At 44.8% G+C, this 17,631-nt stretch overlaps 1 protein-coding gene across 2 annotated transcripts in view; it reads right to left on the bottom strand.

Moving 5' to 3' along the window:
* LOC115088126 (cytochrome P450 2K6-like) overlaps window positions 1-17,631 on the bottom strand; it is a 114,123-nt gene that overhangs the window by 83,810 nt on the left and 12,682 nt on the right. The gene's annotated exons all lie outside the window — the stretch shown is intronic.

Below are 17,631 nucleotides of genomic sequence, written 5' to 3'. Positions count from 1 at the left end.
ATATATATTTTCTGAGTATAACTTTTATTTTCTGAAGCTGATAACATGTACATTTAGAGTCAAAGCCTAGGCCTGACACCAGGACCCAGCCAAATATCTGGTTCTGGCACCGAGCCCTAAACCCAGATCTCCTGTGGTCTTGCCTGTGTCCCTGTGTTTGAAAAGTGATGCTGCCCCCAGAAAGGATGACATAGGAGAAACATCACTTTGGTTCCTTCCACTGGTGTGACTGGTATCATTTAGATGTATGGCCATACATTGCTAAGATTCATAATGCAACAAGGAAGGCTGTCTAACAAAGCCGTGGAGGCAACAAGATGAGAATTAGAAGCCAAAATGTCCAACTTTTGGATTCTTTATTGTGGAAATAAATATCTTTAAAAAGCCCGACTGAGGCCGAGTTTCGCCCTCTCAGAATGGGGCTGCATCAGGGGCTCTACTTCATATAATAAGAATTCTTGATTATTTCATAGAGCAGAGGCATTGGAACGCAAGGCAGCCTCCCAGAACAGCACTCCAAATCACATTAAGTGGTCACCATATAAGCCAGCCATACAGAAGCCTCTATTTCCATTTGAACCTATATCCTGCCTTGCAACCCCTTATTGCTGATAGGTGACACACTGCTTTGGATCACATCCCTTAGCCTCAATCCCTTCCATAAATGGAACTCAATATTACAGTTTTCATTATGTTCTGGATCACAACCCTTTTCACATCAGCTGATGGATCGCTACCCACTTTTTACAGACACCACAGCTCCTCCTTTGATGAGGAGGAGGAGGACAAGGCCAAGGAGAAGGATATGGATGAGTCCCCCTCCCACTGATGGAGCTGCGGTGCCAGCTGTGAGGGGCCAGTCACAACACCACCACCCCTACCACTTGCACCAGCCCAGCCAACTCCCCCCCTTACACAGACACAAGTGTCCCCAGACCTCATGGGAACTTGTCACTCCAAGCTTCTCCCCCACTGACAGATCAAACTTCTTGCCTCCATTCCTGTTCTCCCAACATAGGGCTTCCTACCACTTCTCTCTCAGAACCTCATGATGATGGTCCTGAATATGCTCTGCCATTGCACGGGAAGGCAAGCATGCTGGAAACTTGCCACTGATTCAGGTTAGTACATCATGTTATGGAGACTGGCTGTGTGGCAGGAGCACTTACTTCTAGCCCAGAAGCCCAGTCTTTCATGGCTAGAAGTACAGCTTTTCAGAGGATGGAGTAACTGATAATCACATGGGACCTGACCCCAGGAGGCTGATGGTGGTGGTGCAGCACCGTGCCTAAGCTGAGAAGGGGTTCCCCTGCTGCTCTTGAGCTGGTTGGCTTGTGCTGACCACTACTGTCTCCAGCCATCTAAAACTAGCAGGACCTAACTTCTTGGGATTCGTGGAGCCTTTTCTGTTGTGTACATAGTTATGTGCCCAACCTTTCCTTTCCCCTCCTCTTATTTTGTTAAAGTGTTAAAGTTATTTATAAGATATTTTCTATAAAATTATACAATTGTACAATAGCCTTACCATCTGGTAAGGGTATTGGGGTTTCCACTTTTAAAGATGCTATGGAGATAGTTTGCACACTCAGAGTGTCTTCACAAGAAAATAAATCAAAATAGAAAAAAGATTTCAGAGGCACTTTTACAATTAAATTAAAGGATATTATTTTGCTGGAAAATGGATAATTTTCTAGGTTCTTCACCTCTAGAAACAAGTGTAATTATTGAACAAACAAACCATTAAATAATGTCAATAATTTCAAAGAGAAATAATTTACTTCTGGTGCACAAAAACAATTTTTCATATGTGACTGTCACTCTAATTCTTAACACATTATGGAGTAGAAACCAGTTCCTGTACAAAGATTACTTCTTAATGAGAACAAATGTTGAATTTCAACTTTAATTCAAGAAATCTGATTCTTTGTGTTAACTTGTAATTTCAAGTTCTTTAGGAAATTCTGGTAATCTCCAGGTAAATATTAACAACTTTTATCTTTAACCTGTTTTAACTCAATGACTTTGACCCCTTGTGTGTTGCACTAGTACAATTTACCAAAACTGTGTCACAGTTTGTTGGTGCTTACTTATCTTTGATTCCTGGGTAATAATTTTTGAGAGCACTATTTGTGAACGCTGGGTAGAGAGCGCTGACTCAGGAATGATGTGAAACTTTGATGGCTTGTGATTGAAGAATAGCTCATGCTGTTTGATGTCATAGACTGAACCTGATCTACCACTCTTGACCATGAAGTCTCAGGATACAATGGTACACCTACTACGCTATCTCAAACCAAATCAGTAAAACTGACTGCCTCACATCGCCAATCTTCCGCAGTCTATAATGTTGTTAGCGTGTGTGTATTAGGGATGTGCATTCATTTGCAATGAAATAGAAAATAAAGACGATATTTCCTATTTTGTTGCATTTCAGGGGCCTGACAAAATGAAAGGAAAATCCACAAATTTTCATATTTATTTATTTTATTTATTTATTTAACACTTTTCATATACCGGCATTCGTGGGACACATCATATCGGTTCACAAGTAACTGAGAAAGGAAATTACAATGAACGAGGATGGAGGGCTAACTGGGAAATAGTTGGATAATATACGAACTGGATAACATATGAAAGTACAGGATAGAAAGTCAACGAGCAGGGATAAACTTTGTTGAACGACATGGAATTTGCTTATCCATGTTAAGATAAAATATGCTTAAGCAATATTAAGGGGGCGTTTGTGTGCACTTATAAACTTAGTATGTGAACTTATTTACAGTATAAAGGAGGCATGTGCACTTATGTACAATTATATGCAGAGGGAGGAGGGAGGGAGCGAGGGGGGAAAGGAGGAGGGGGTGGAGGGAACAAGGAAACATTATGGCAAGGTACTTTCAGGGAAAGGTTGCTAGAGGGTGACGGGCGGGGTGGAAGGGAGGCTGGGGGTACAGGGGAAAGGTGTGGGGAAGGGAGCAGGGGGGGGTACTGGGATGGTAAGAGGGAGGTAAGGAGAAGGTATGGAGGCTGGGCGGGAGCTGAGATAGTTCAGAGATGAACAATGATTAGGGTTCAGAGGAGTTGGGGTAAGCCTGTTTAAAGAGCCATGTCTTGATTCCTTTTTTGAAGTGGCTCAGGGACGGTTCTAAACGGAGTTTGGCAGGAAGGGAGTTCCAGAGGGTGGGGCCCGCGATGGGGAAGGCTCTTTCCCTGGTAGTGGTAAGGTGCCCAATTTTGAGTGAGGGGGTTTGAAGGGTGCCGGCGAGGGAGTTTCTAGCAGGGCGATTAGTTTGACGGAACTGTGGCATATCTTCAAGCCAGGGGGAGTTGTTTTTGTATAATGTGTTATGGAGGATGGTAAGTGTTTTGTATTGGGAACGGAAAGCAATGGGGAGCCAATGTAGATCTTGTAATATGGAAGTGATATGATCAGTTTTTCTGGTGTTTGTTAGGATTCTTGCCATAGCATTTTGGAGGATTTGAAGGGGTTTAATAGTGGAAGCTGGGAGGCCTATGAGGAGGGAGTTACAATAGTCGAGTTTAGATAATATGGTAGTTTGCATAACAGTACGGAAGTCGTGGGCGTGTAGGAGGGGCTTCAGTTTTTTGAGGGTTTGAAGTTTATAGAAGCCCCCTTTTAGCAGAGATTTAATGTGGGATTTGAAGCTTAGTTGATTGTCTAGGGAAACTCCTAAGTCTCTGACATTGGGCGGTAGTGTGTCAGCTTGTGAGGCATTTTGAATCATTTGGTGGATCGAGTCGATTGGTTGATTTGTTAGGATAAGGATTTCAGTTTTTGAGGCATTGAGTGCAAGGTGGAGATTGGAGAGGAGAGTGTTGATGGATGTCAGACATATTTCCCAGTACTGCAGGGTTTCGTTGAGGGATTTCCGAATGGGAATAAGTATTTGTACGTCGTCTGCATATAAGAAAAAATTTAGTCCTAGTTTAGAGAGTAGGTGGCAAAGTGGGAGTAGATATATATTGAAGAGGGTGGACGATAAAGAGGAGCCTTGTGGTACGCCTTGTGTGAGGGGAATGTGAGCGGATTCAAAGTTATCAAGCTTGACTAAGTATTTTCTGTGGTCGAGGTATGAGGAGAACCAGGATAGGACTGTATTTGAGATGCCTATCTCCGCTAAGCGTGAAATTAGGATTTGATGGTTTACAGTATCGAAGGTGGCTGAGATATCAAGAAGGGCAAGTATATAGGATTGGCCGTGGTCCATGCCTTTGAGGATGGTGTCTGTTATGGCAAGTAGGAGTTTTTCGGTGCTTCGGTCTTGACGAAAGCCATATTGAGCGGGATGTAAGATATTGTTTTCTTCTAGGAAATCGGTGAGTTGAGTATTAACCACCTTCTCCATGATTTTGGATATAAGAGGCAGATTGGAAATGGACCTGTAGTTTGCAGGGTCGTTGTGGTCAAGGGTGGGTTTTTTAGTAGTGGCTTTACAATGGCAAGTTTAAGTGGGTCGGGGACTTTTCCGGTGGTGATGGAGCAATTTATAATATCTGCTATAGGTTTTGCAATGGCGGAAGGAATGGTGAGGAGAATTTTTGATGGAATGGCGTCTGCGAAATGGGTGGCTGGTCGCATCTTTTTTAGTATGGATTCAACTTCCTTCAAGGAGGTGAGGTCAAGGGAGCTGAGATTAATTTTATTGTCAATAGGTAGTGGGTCTGTGGGGGCAGGATTGGAGGGGAGCCGAGTTAGAATATTGGAGATTTTATTTTTAAAGTAGTCTGCTAGTTTCTCACATTTCTCTATGCTATTTTCATCTTGGGAGGAAGGAAAGGGAGATTTTGTGAGATCTGCAACGAAGGAGAATAAGGCGTTAGGATTGAATTTATAGCTATGGATTTTAGCTGCGTAGAAGTCACGTTTGGCGAGGAGTTGCTTGACGGTATGCATGCAGTGTATGTTTGTAAGCCATTTTGTGTTGGGTGTGGATTGTTTGCGCCTTGGATCTGAGGTCTTGCTTCAGTTTTCTTAATTTATTGGTGTACCATGGCTTTCTCTCGGTGCGTGTAGGGGTTATTATTTTGTGGATAGTGGGGCAAAGATCATCGGCAATATTGGAGATGGACTTATCCCATGACTGTAGAGCGGTATCTGGGTTAGTAAGGTCGATGTTTTCACTTACTTTGCTGAAGGCTAGGGAGAGTTGCTCAGGAGGACATGGTTTACGGAAAGAAATCGTTTTTTTATGTGAGTTTGAGATCGGTGTGTTGGTATTGATGGTGAGGTGAGCATTGATGAGAAAGTGGTCGGACCATGGGATGGGGGTGGTGATAGGTGCTTGGGGTACTGTGATGCTTGTATTAACAAAAAGGAGGTCAAGTGTGTGACCAGCTTTATGTGTAGGCTCGGAGATTAGTTGTCTGAAGCCCAGGGCGTTGAGGGTGATGAGTAGGGTTTCGCAAGCAGGCGTGGTGGGGTGGGTGTCTACATGGAGATTGAAGTCTCCGAGTATCACTGCGGGTGTATCCGGCTTTATGTTGTCGGTGATGTATTCGATGAGGGGGGATGGGTCCTGTTCAAGTATACTAGGGGGGGCGTAGACAAGGCAGACCTGCAGGGATTTGGATTTAAAAAGACCGATTTCAAGTCTTGGGGGGGGGGGGGGGAGCTTGTTTGTAACTTAAGGTTAAGGTGTTTCTTGGTAGCTAGAAGTAAGCCTCCTCCTCTTTTTTTGGGCCTTGGGATGGAGAAGATGTCGTACGTCTGTGTCGGGAGTTGATTGTTAAAAACATGGTCTGAGTTCTTTAGCCAGGATTCTGTGATGGCACAGATATCTGGGTTGGTGTCAGTGAGCAAATCTTGGAGTATGGGGGCTTTCTTTAGGATGGATTGTGCACTCCCTGTTAACCGGTCGCTGAAAATATTGAAGATTTGTGATTTCATGGTGTTGTCCCTCCCGACGCAGCCAGTGGGCGAAACACAGGGTCCGTGTCGGGGGACCCCTACTTGTGCTTGGAATTATACATAAAAAATTGACAGTGGAGTTGCCTTATGAACTGTGTTATAAAAATAAAAATAAATTGTGGATCCGATAAGTTCTTCTGCACTTGTTGTGTTTTTGGTAATTGAAGTCTCCCATTATTACTGCACTACCAATTAGGTTAGCTTCCCTAATTTCTCTTAGCATTTCACTGTCCGTCTCACCATCTTGACCAGGTGGACGGTAGTATACCCCTATCACTATAGTCTTCCCCGACACACAAGGAATTTCTACCCATAAAGATTCAATTTTGTATTTAGTCTCATGCAGGATGTTTAAAGTTTGTTTTTTGTTTGTATTTTCATTCTGCTTTTTAATTGATAGGGATAAGTTAGACTTTTTTAGCTCAGGTGAGTTTTCAGTTACAGGCTTTTGGACTACTTTTCTAATTATTGGAACGTCACTGTCGGGATGCCCTAATTCTAATGCATCATTAGTATCCTTTAAAGATACCTCTCCGAACCATGCGCTGCTGAGCGACTGTCGGCTTTCCCCTTTGTTCTAGTTTAAAAGCTGCTCTATCTCCTTTTTAAAGGTTAGCGCCAGCAGTCTGGTTCCACCCTGGTTAAGGTGGAGCCCATCCCTTCGGAAGAGACTCCCCCTTCCCCAAAAGGTTCCCCAGTTCCTAACAAAACTGAATCCCTCTTCCTTGAACCATCGTCTCATCCACGCATTGAGACTCCGGAGCTCTGCCTGCCTCTGGTGACCTGCGTGTGGAACAGGGAGCATTTCAGAGAATGCTACCCTGGAGGTTCTGGATTTAAGCTTTCTACCTAAGAGCCTAAATTTTGCTTCCAGAACCTCCCTCCCACATTTTCCTATGTCGTTGGTGCCCACATGTACCACGACAGCCGGCTCCTTCCCAGCACTGTCTAAAATCCTATCTAGGTGACGCGTGAGGTCCGCCACCTTCGCACAAGGTAGGGATGTTACCAGGCGATCCTCACGCCCACCAGCCACCCAGCTATCTACATTCCTAATAATTGAATCACCAACTATGATGGCCGACCTAACCCTTCCCTCCTGGCCTGCCTCAGGCTCCATGGGCTTTCTCTACAATCTCCAGCAGCCCTGCCTGTAGTACCAAAACATATCTCTCCCTGCCTCAGTATGTGGAACCCACATACTTTTTCTGCCTCAGACTGCTTTCTAAAAAAAATTCCTCAGAAGAGATCCTTAATCCTCTAAAGTATCCTCAAGAAATAGTTCTCATCTACTTTAGAACACCTTCTTATCCACCAAGAAACTTTTTAAAAACACTTTGACTAAAGAACACAGCTTTCAAAAGAATTTTTAGTGTGTTTAAACTTTTTTTAAAGGCAAAATTACTTCTCAAATCTTTCTGTGTTTTGCCTCAACTTGGTGTTATTACACAGAACTAATCACCCAGCAGCCTTGCATAGACATTGGTGTGGGCTAGCTTTACTATACCGTTACCATGGCATTGTCTATGGGATGGCAAAGAGTTTACTTTTTTTTTCTCTGAAAGCTACACTGTACTTTTTACTAATTTTTAGATTGCCCATTAAAATGAATGGGAAAATGAAACAATAAAAAAAACTCCACTTGCATAGTCCAAAATCACACTAAACTTTCAGGTTACGTTCTAAATAAATGTAACAGTAGTCCTGCAATTGGTTCAGGAACCAACAAGAGAGGGAGCTATTTTAGATTTAATTCAAAATGGAACACAGGATTTGGTGAGAGAGGTAACAGTGGTGGGGCCACTTGGCAATAGTGATCATAACATGATCAAATTTAAACTAATAACTGGAAGGGGGACAATAAGTAAATCTAAGCTTGAACACTAAATTTTCAAAAGGGAAACTTTAATAAAATGAGGAAAATAGAAAAAAACTGAAAGGTGCAGCTGCAGAGGTTAAAAGTGTTCAACAGGCATGGACATTGTTTAAAAATATAATCCTAGAGGCGCAGTCCAGATGTATTGCATGCATTAATAAAAGTGGAAGGAAGGCAAAATGATTACAGGCATGGTTAAAAGGTGAGGTGAAAGAGGCTATTTTAGCCAAAAATAATTCTTCAAAAATTGGAAGAAGGATCAATTTGAAGAAAAGAGCATAAAGCAAAAGCATTGTCAAGTTAAGTGTAGAACATTGATAAGACAGACGAAGAGAGAATTTGAAATGAAGTTAGCTGTAGAGGCAAAAACTCATAATAAAAACTTTTTAAAATATATCTGAAGCAAGAAACCTGTGAGGGAGTCGGTTGGACCGTTAGATGACCAAGAGGTAAAAGGGCTCTTACGGAAGATAAGGTCATTGCAGAAAGACTAATTGAATTCTTTGCTTCTGTGTTTACTAATGAGGATGTTGGGGAGATACCAATTCCGGAGATGGTTTTCAAGGGTGATGAGTCAGACAAACTGAACCAAATCACTGTGAACCTGGAAGATGCAGTACGCAAATCACCGGGACCAGATGCTATGCATCCTAGGGTACTGAAGGAACTCAAAAATGAAATTTATGATCTATTAGTTAAAATTTGTAACCTATCATTAAAATCATCCATTGTACCTGAAGTCTGGAGAATGGCCAATGTAACCCCAATATTTAAAAAGGGCTCCAGGGGTGATCCAGGAAACTATAGACCAGTGAGCCTGACTTCATTGCCAGGAAAAATAGTGGAAACTATTCTAAAGTTCAAAATCGTAGAGCATATAGAAAGACATGGTTTAAAGGAACACAGTCAACATGGATTTACCCAAGGGAAGTCTTGCCTAACAAATCTGCTTCATTTTTTTGAAGGGGTTAATAAACATGTGGATAAAGGTGAACCAGTAGATGTAGTGTGTTTGGATTTTCAGAAGGCATTTGATGAAGTTCCTCATGAGAGGCTTCTAAGAAAACTAAAAAGTCATGGGATAGGAGGCGATGTCCTTTCCTGGATTACAAACTGGTAGGATTAAATGGTAAATTTTCTCAGTGGAAAAGGGTAAACAGTGGAGTGACTCAGGGATCTGTACTTGGACCGGTCCTTTTCAATATATTTATAAATGATCTGGAAAGGAATACGACGAGCAAAGTTATCAAGTTTGCGGATGATACAAAATCACAAGCAGACTGTGATACATTACAGGAAGACCTTGCAAGACTGGAAGATTGGGCATCCAAATGGTAGATGAAATTTAATTTAATGTGGACAAGTGCAAGGTGTTGCATATAGGGAAAAATAACACTTTCTGTAGTTACACAATGTTAGGTTCCATATTAGGAGCTACCACCCAGGAATAGGATCTAGGCATCTTAGTGGATAATACATTGAAATCATTGGCTAAGTGTGCTGCAGCAGTCAAAAAAGCAAACAGAATGTTAGGAATTATTAGGAAGGGACTGGTTAATAAAAGAGAAAATGTTATAATGCCTCTGTATCACTCCATGGTGAGACAGACTTTGAATACTGTGTAAAATTCTGGTCGCCACATCTCAAAAAAGATATAGTTGTGATAGAGAAGGTACCGAGAAGGGCAACCAAAATGATAAAGGGAATGGAACAGCTCCTGTATGAAGAAAGGCTGAAGAGGTTAGGGCTGTTCAGCTTGGAGAAGAGATGGCTGAGGGGGGATATGATAGAGATCTTCAAGGTCATGAGAGGTCTTGAGCAAGTAGATGTGAATCAGTTATTTACACTTTCGTATAATAGAAGGACCAGGAGGGCTTTCCATGAAGTTAGCAAGAGACACATTTAAGACTAACTGGAGAAAATTCTTTTTCACTCACAATTAAGCTCTGGAATTTGTTGCCAGAGGATGTGGTTAGTGCAGTTAGTGTAGATGGGTTCAAAAAAGGTTTGGATAAGGTCTTGGAGGAGAAGTCCATAAACTGCTATTAATCAAGTTTACTTAGGTAATAGCCACTGCTATTAATTGCATCAGTAGCATGGGATCTTCTTGGTGTTTGGGTACTTGCCAGCTTCTTGTGGCCTGGTTTGGCCTCTGTTGGTGTTGTGTTCATGCCTATTCTCACCCTCGCTCCACCCTCTCTACCTTTGTGGTGACTCTCTTTGGCGGACAGATGCAGCCGCGGCTTCTCCCCGCCTCTTGGTCTCTGTATCCCCGGGCTGGCCTGACGCCATGGATCCATCATGTGTCTGATGTCATAAGGGTGTGCATGCACGCGGGCTCCAGACTTTGTACCAGCAAGGGCGCGAACCACGGGGGCATCCCCCCTTAGTGAAGTCATCCATTTTCAATTTAAAAGGTCTTTGTTTGCTAACCTCAAATGAGTTAGCAAGGAACTCCAACGTGACTTGCTTCGGCAGTCCACGCTACTTGCAACAACGATCCGAGTCAGCAAGGGGAAATCTTTCTCCACTGCTCGGCCTTTTCGAACTTACCAGGAGTACCCGCTCCTGGGTGCTCCGCTCTCTCTCTCTTCTTGATTTCAGATTGTTGGACAGGATCCGGTACTCACTCCTCGAGGGCCTACGTTCCCGAAGACTCAGAAGACTCCTATTGCCTGGAGGCGATTGCAGACATGAACACAGTGAGTCCTATTACAGAGAGGAAACGATACTCGCTCCACGAGGGTCCTTGTTCCTTATCTCTAAGGCTCCCTTCAGTCTAAGATATTATCGCAGGTATGGAGTTCATGAGTTACCATTGCAGATAGGAACCGGTACTCGCTCCACGAGGGCCTATGTTCCTAATACCTTTTCTCCTAGCCTCTCCTCTATTTCAGAAGCCATCCCATATACAGTTATTGTGAGTTCTATTTCAGACTGCCTACAGGAACCAGTACTCGCCTGCGGCTCCTGTTCCTGAATACTGAAGACTCTTTGTTGCATAAGAGGACATTACAAATATCTACAATTGTGAGTGTATCATCTACCACTGGTTATGCCCAGCATACCCTGTCTTCTCACTACCTATAGTCTCTCCTTACAGCTCAGCAACTCAGAGATCGTACTTCCAGTATCAGAGGGACTTCAGCCCTGCCGGGCACATCAACTCACTACTGCCACCTCTGGTGGTTCTACTTCCAGTCTAATAAAGAACTATCTGTGTTTGTCTCAATACTCCAGCCTAACTGGTGGTCCCTCTCAGGATCTCCACTTGAGGGCGCTGTCGTCTGCCATCGGCCCAGGGATGCACTATTTCTACTAAGTGTTACTTCTTTACTACGGAAGCTGATCCATATCAGATAGCTATCTCCCTGTGGGGATCATAAAGGTTGCTGGCTCATCTTTCTACAGAAACAAAGCATAACAGTTGCTACTCCTTACCTCTGGGGGAGCAGAGCACTAACAGATTGCTAAACTCCTCCTCTTACAGGAGCCAAGCCTATCAGATTGCTAACTCCCTAGGAAGATCCGTAACAGATAGCTAACTCCGCCCCCTCCCTCCCCCCCCCCCCCCCCCGGTGGGGTGGTCCTTACCAGATTGCTAATTATGCAGCCTAATTCATAACAGATTGCTAACTCCTCCTTCTTCAGGAGCAGAAACGTAACACATTGCTAACTCCCATCTGCTTGCTCCTCCATCAGCATAGCAGATTATAACAGTTGGAAACAGGATACTGGGCTTGATGGACCCTTGGTCTGACCCAGCATGGCAATTTCTTATGTCTTTTCATGACAATATTAGCTATTTTAACATTTTTTTACAGCTAACTATATTTTTAACTTACACAATAAACAATTTTCCCCAAGTCAAGGGTTAAATCCATATTTATATGATCTCATCTGCTGACCACCATCACCACCAAACCCCAGCTTCTAACAGGTTTTTAATTGAGTTTAGTTTTCCTACAGGCACTGTGTAGGCAGCCTCTTGCTGAAACCACTGTCCCAAGTCTGTGCTGGGGCTTTGATTACAGCCCTGACACTGTCTGCTGGCTTAAGATGGCAGTGTCTGCATTCCCAGATCTGCTGCTGCAGTGTGGCAGCAGCCACACTGAGCTGCATTTATCTATTTAAAAAATAAAAAACTCATTGCAGCATTCTGGGCTCTTTCTGGCTGCCGGGAGCTCCCCAGGCTCCCGTAGACCCAGCAACAATAGGGCAGCTATTTATTTTATTTTTATTTACTTCATTTACAATTGTTAAGATTTGCATGTGACTTGTTCTTTTGCATGCTAAGTGCCATGTCACCCCAGATTCAAGTACCTTTCAAGATAGTAAACTTCACACAAACAAACATCCACAACATGTAGCACTGCATCCTGCTTATTCCAATAACTTATTTCCTCCTCTTTCCTACCCTATCAGCAGCCTCAGTTATGATCCTGAATATAAGGGTGCCAAGTCAATGCAAAGCTTCCCAAATATCCTTGCTGAAATACCCATAATACTACAGAGCTATATGTCTCCATTTAGGTCTTAACTCCTCTATGTGCCAGTGAGATGTGTGTAAAGTTAACACTCAAATACTGGGATAGACTACATCTTGGTTGCAAGAACACAACTATCATCACACAATGGGAAGAAAAGGTGCTGCAAAAAATGGCCTTTTCACCACCGGAAAACCTTCCAACAGAGAAGACATGAAATATAAATGTGCAGGTAGGTGTCCTTTTCAATAGAAGCTGTCTGCATCAAATTCTTAGCATCAACCTCTATCTCCCATATGTTGGTAATGTAAGGAAAACAAAATGACCCTAAATCTAGTGAAATATAATGGTGGCTATTGAAAACCTGGAGTAAAAAGTTAAAAGGTAGGTAATTGTTTATAGTGGTTGTGTGCATCTGAGTAAAAAGCAAGCATATGGGAGGTAATTCTAGTGTCTTTCTTTGCCTCCCACCTATCCGTAAGCTCATTCTTTGATTTACAGGCAAGATAAACTTTCCAATTAAAAATAGATCAGGGTTTCATTTAAAATGCAGGATTGCCTTAGCCCATATCAATAGTTTAATTATGCCCTTGCAGGTCACTACCATATTAATAGTGAAAAATATATGCATCCCTATTCCGTTAGCAACCTAAATTTAACTAAGAACTCAACAGTATTAAGATGAAGACAGCAGTCCAGCAGCAAGATGAGGAGATGAGGCCTTCTAGTCTTTCATACTGAGTTCCACGTGTATGACTATTTACTAGTTAATGAGAGGTTGTATGTGTACACCCAGTGCAAAGAGCTCGTGGCTCTCAGAGAATAAGTCCATAGTGTCACACTTGGCAAAACTGAGGCAACGAATAGCTATATAGATAAGACTTTCGGGAACATAGTAGCCAAGTCCCAACTCCAGTGTGGCAAACCCTGTGCTGCTTTGGAGGAGAAAGGTCATCTGGTTAGAGATCATCACCAACAGCAGCAAGAAGTGATCTTCTAGCATGGACCTGCTCTCCAGTTGATGCACTATTCTCTCGCACCAAGGATGAGCCTCTAAGGACTACTGCCAGTTCAAGACCAATGGTTTCAATAAGGAGACATGGAATGTGTTGTGGATGCCCATATTGCGACGGAGTTACAGCTGAGAGATCACTGCCCCTATTCTTCTGAGGATCGGGAATGGCCCGATGTACTTGGGAGCCAGTCGCTGAGATGGGAGTCGCAATTTGATATGTTTGGTGCTCGGCCAAACCTTTTGGCCAGTTCGGAACAAGGGTGCAGTGCGACGATGAGCATCCGTGTGTTGCTTGGTTTTCTCGGCTGCTTGGGTTAATCTTTCTTTAACTTGATTCCATATGCGACATATTGTCTGAGCTGTGGACTGAGCCATGGGTGAGGGAACTGAAAGCGGCACTGGAAGAAGCAGATGTGGCTGACAGCCAAAGACCACTGAAAAGGGTGAAATGTCAGTGGCAGAGGCGACGTGGGTATTGTGGGATAACTCGGCCCACGGCAAGAGATCAGACCAGTCATTCTGTTGATCGTTGATGTAGGATCTAAGGAATATCTTCAGTGAGCGATTTGTCCTCTCAGCTTGGCCATTCACTTGAGGGTGGTAGACCGACGTCAGGTTCAGAGTGATATTAAACTTGGTGCACAAAGATTTCCAGTATTTGGCAGCGAATTGTGGTCCACGATCAGAAACAATTTCTCTGGGTAGCCAATGTAAGCGGAATACATTCTTTAGAAAGAGCTTTGCCAATTCAGGAGCCGATGGGAGGCTCAGCAGAGGAATGAAGTGGCCCATTTTTGAAAACTGGTCGATAATAACCCAGATAACCATGTTACCTTTTGACAGGGGCAGATCGACGATGAAGTCTGTTGAGATGCTTGACCTTGGTTCGGTGGGATCCAGAAGAGGCTGGAGGAGTCCCCAAGGGCGGACGGTTGGAGGCTTCTGCTGTGCGCATATGGAGCAGGAATCTACATAACTACAAGAGTCCTTAACCATGCTGGGCCACCAGTAGTGTCTTCTTAACATCTCAAGGGACCGGGCTCGGCCAGGATGGCCAGCCAACTTCGAGTTGTGGGCCCAGCGGAGGACGCGCTCTCGGAGACAGCGTGGGACCACCGTCTTCCTAGCTGGCACCGTGTTGGTATTTGCGAGGGTTTTGCAAGCTGGGTCGATGATGTGCCTCAGAGTTTCTGGTGTATCCTCTGGCTCGAGAGAGCAAGAAAGAGCATCTGTTCGAGTGTTCTTTGCTGTGGGACGGTAGCGGAGTTCAAAGTTAAAACGTTCAAAGAATAGCGCCCAGCGGGCCTGTCTGGGGTTCAATAGCTGGGCCTCCTTTAAGTGTTTGAGGTTCTTATAATCTGTAAAGATCGTGAATTTATGCTGTGCTCCTTCTAACCAAGGGCGCCATTCTTGGAATGCCAATTTTACCGCTAAGTGTTCACGGTCCCAATCATGTAGTTTTGCTCTGCCAGGGAAAATTTGTGCGAATAGAATAGAATAAGGCCCCCTTGGAGGAATATTGGCTCAGGACCTCCCCTGCCCCAATGGCAGAGGCATCCACTTCGACGATGAAGGGGCAGTTAGGATCCAGGTGGCGTAGACAGGGTCCAGTGCAGAAGGCCTCCTTCAAGGCGTGAAAGGCAGCTTGAACCTTGGGACTCCAAACTTGAAGGTTACTACCTTTCCTAGTCATGGCCATGAGTGGAGCGGCTAGCATGGAGTAGTTAGCAATGAAGTTCCTTTAATAATTTGTAAACCCAAGGAACCTTTGTAAGGCACGGAGGCCTACTGGCTGGGGCCAGTTTCGAATGCCTTGAAGTTTCTCAGGGTCCATGGTAAAACCACGATTGGAGAAAACGTAGCCCAGAATGGAAGACGAGTCTGTTCGAAGATACATTTTTCTAATCTGGTGTAGAGCCGGTTGTATCTGAGATGTTGGAGAACGGTGTGAACAGGTCTTTGGAAAAGATCAGTATATCGTCTAGATATACCACGACAAATGAATATAGTAGGTCTCGGAGGATTTCATTTATCAAGCGCTGAAAGGCCGTAGGAGTGTTACAAAGTCCAAAGTGAAGAATACCACCAACCCATACGAAGAAGAATCCGGCTCCTGCTGGGGAATCAGAGGGTCTTATGAAACCTTTATCCAGGTTCTCTTTAATGTACTCAGATATTGCTCAAGTTTCAGGTACTGTGAGAGGGAAAGTTCTGCCTTTGGGAGGCATGGCACCTGGCAGGAGCTCAATGGGGCAATTGAATTCACGAATTGGAGGCAGGATGTCAGCATTTCTTTTGGAGAAGACATCTTGAAAATCAGAATATGGAGCAGGTAACCCGGAAAGGGTTGTAGAGTTCAGAATGGTGACCTCTGGGGCAACTTGTCACAGACAGCGGTTCTGGCACTAGGGTCCCCACTGAATCAACTGTAGAGATTGCCAATCAAATTGGGGTCCATGAATCTGGAGCCACGGAAGTCCTAGGATTACAGGATTCGTAGAACGCTTTAGGATGTATAGGGAGATCTCTTCTTCATAAAGGGTTCCCACAGAGAGGCGGAAGGCCACTGTGCAATGAGCGATGCATCCGGGGAGGTGCTCTTCCTGGATAGATGTGATTCAAAGAGGTACCTCCAGAGGCTGCAGAGGGATTTGGAGTAAGGTTACAATGTTATTTAGAATGAAGTTGCCACTTGCGTTGGTGTCCACGAGTGAGGTTGTGGCAAAGCAACATGATTTCTTTGAGAGGGACACAGGAATTGGGGGCCAGTAACAGTGGTGCCCAAGCTCGGGACCCCCACCGGGCTCAGGCTCTGCAGTTTCCTGGACATACAAGGCAGGATTGTCGAAGATGTCCGGAACCACCACAATTTAGGCAAAGGCCTTCCTTCTTGCGACAAAGACGCTCTTCAGGAGACAAGCGCTCATGATTGATCTGCATCAGCTCCTCTGGTGATGGAGGAGGTGCCAGTAAGGCCTTCAACGGGGGACTCGTAGCACGAACTGGGCGAGAGGCAGATGACTGGGAGACCTTTACCTCTTGGTGTCGCTGACGTAGGCGATGATCAATACTGCCCACCAGGGAAATCAGGTCATCTAGAGATGTGGGAATCTCATGAGCAGTCAGCTCATCCTTGAGGGCAGGAGACAAGCTGTCCAAATAGATTGCCCATAGGCAGTCCTCTTGCCACCCCAGTTCAGTGGCTAATGTCCTGAATTCCACAGTGAATTCTGTGAGCTAATGTGAGCCTTGACGGAGGTAAAGAAGCTGATGACCCGCAACCGGGGTCCTCAAAAGTCTGCTTGAAGTCAGTCATGAAATGGGAGAGATGATAGAGGATATCATCAGAATGCTCCCAAAGTGGGGAAGCCCATGCCAGGGCCTTCCCTTCAAGACTGTGAGAGGAAGAAGGTAATCTTGGTGGTCTCACTTGGAAACAAGGCAGGCTGCAGTGCAAATTGCATAAAGCACTGATTGATTAAGCCTCGGCAGAGGCGCGGATCCCCGTTGAAATGAGGTGGAGCTGGAAGAGCCAGTGAAGCCTGTGGAGGCGGGGGTTGAGCCCAACCCTCAGAGTTGGCCATGACAAAGTCCTGTAGCTGAGACCGTAGTCTCTCCACGGATGAAGTCAAAGCCTCAATGGTTCGCTGTTGTTCTCGGACATGAGCTGCTAGGCCAGGGATGGCCTGCAAGGCGGGACACTCCGCCAAGACCATGGGCTTGGCAACCTGTTGCGCCAAGATTGGATCCTTGGCCCAGTGCAGGATTGGTAAGGCCTTCCGGTCAGATGCGGAGAGCACCTGCCACCGGAGCCCAGGAGGAGACAGAGGCTAGCTGGAGCTTCACCATTAGCAACCCGGGGTCCCTCAGGTTGAGCCCTTGGTTACCCGGGCCGCCTGGTCTTAGGTGGGCCTCTCAGGATTTCCTCGAGAGGAAGCGCAGGGGTATGCTCACCACAAACAAAGGTGCGCGGTCAAGGTTCAGAGCAGAATGTCCACAGGTCACAGGAGGCCAGAACAGGGGGTCTGAGTGTATAGCGAGAATAAAAGCCAGAGTATCAGTCCAGGATGGCAGGCTGAAGCAGGGGTCAGTACCTTGTAGTCAATCCGGAAGTAGTCAACTCAGGCAGAGGTCAAGTTCCAGGCAGCGGTCAAGGGTAGTCGGTAATCAGGCAGAAGTCAGTTTCAGGCAGCGATCAGGAGTAATCAGTAGTCAGGCAGAGGTCAGTTCCAGGCCTCGATCAAGAGTAGTCGGAGAACAGGCAGAGGTCAGTTCCAAGCAGCAATCAAGAATGGTCAGGAACAAGCATAGAGACACTGGAACA

The sequence above is a fragment of the Rhinatrema bivittatum genome, chromosome 3, assembly GCF_901001135.1.
Source record: "Rhinatrema bivittatum chromosome 3, aRhiBiv1.1, whole genome shotgun sequence".
In the NCBI taxonomy this organism is placed as follows: domain Eukaryota; kingdom Metazoa; phylum Chordata; class Amphibia; order Gymnophiona; family Rhinatrematidae; genus Rhinatrema; species Rhinatrema bivittatum.
The sequence above is the reverse complement of the archived record's forward strand: the minus strand, read 5'-3'. Positions and strand labels throughout refer to the sequence as shown.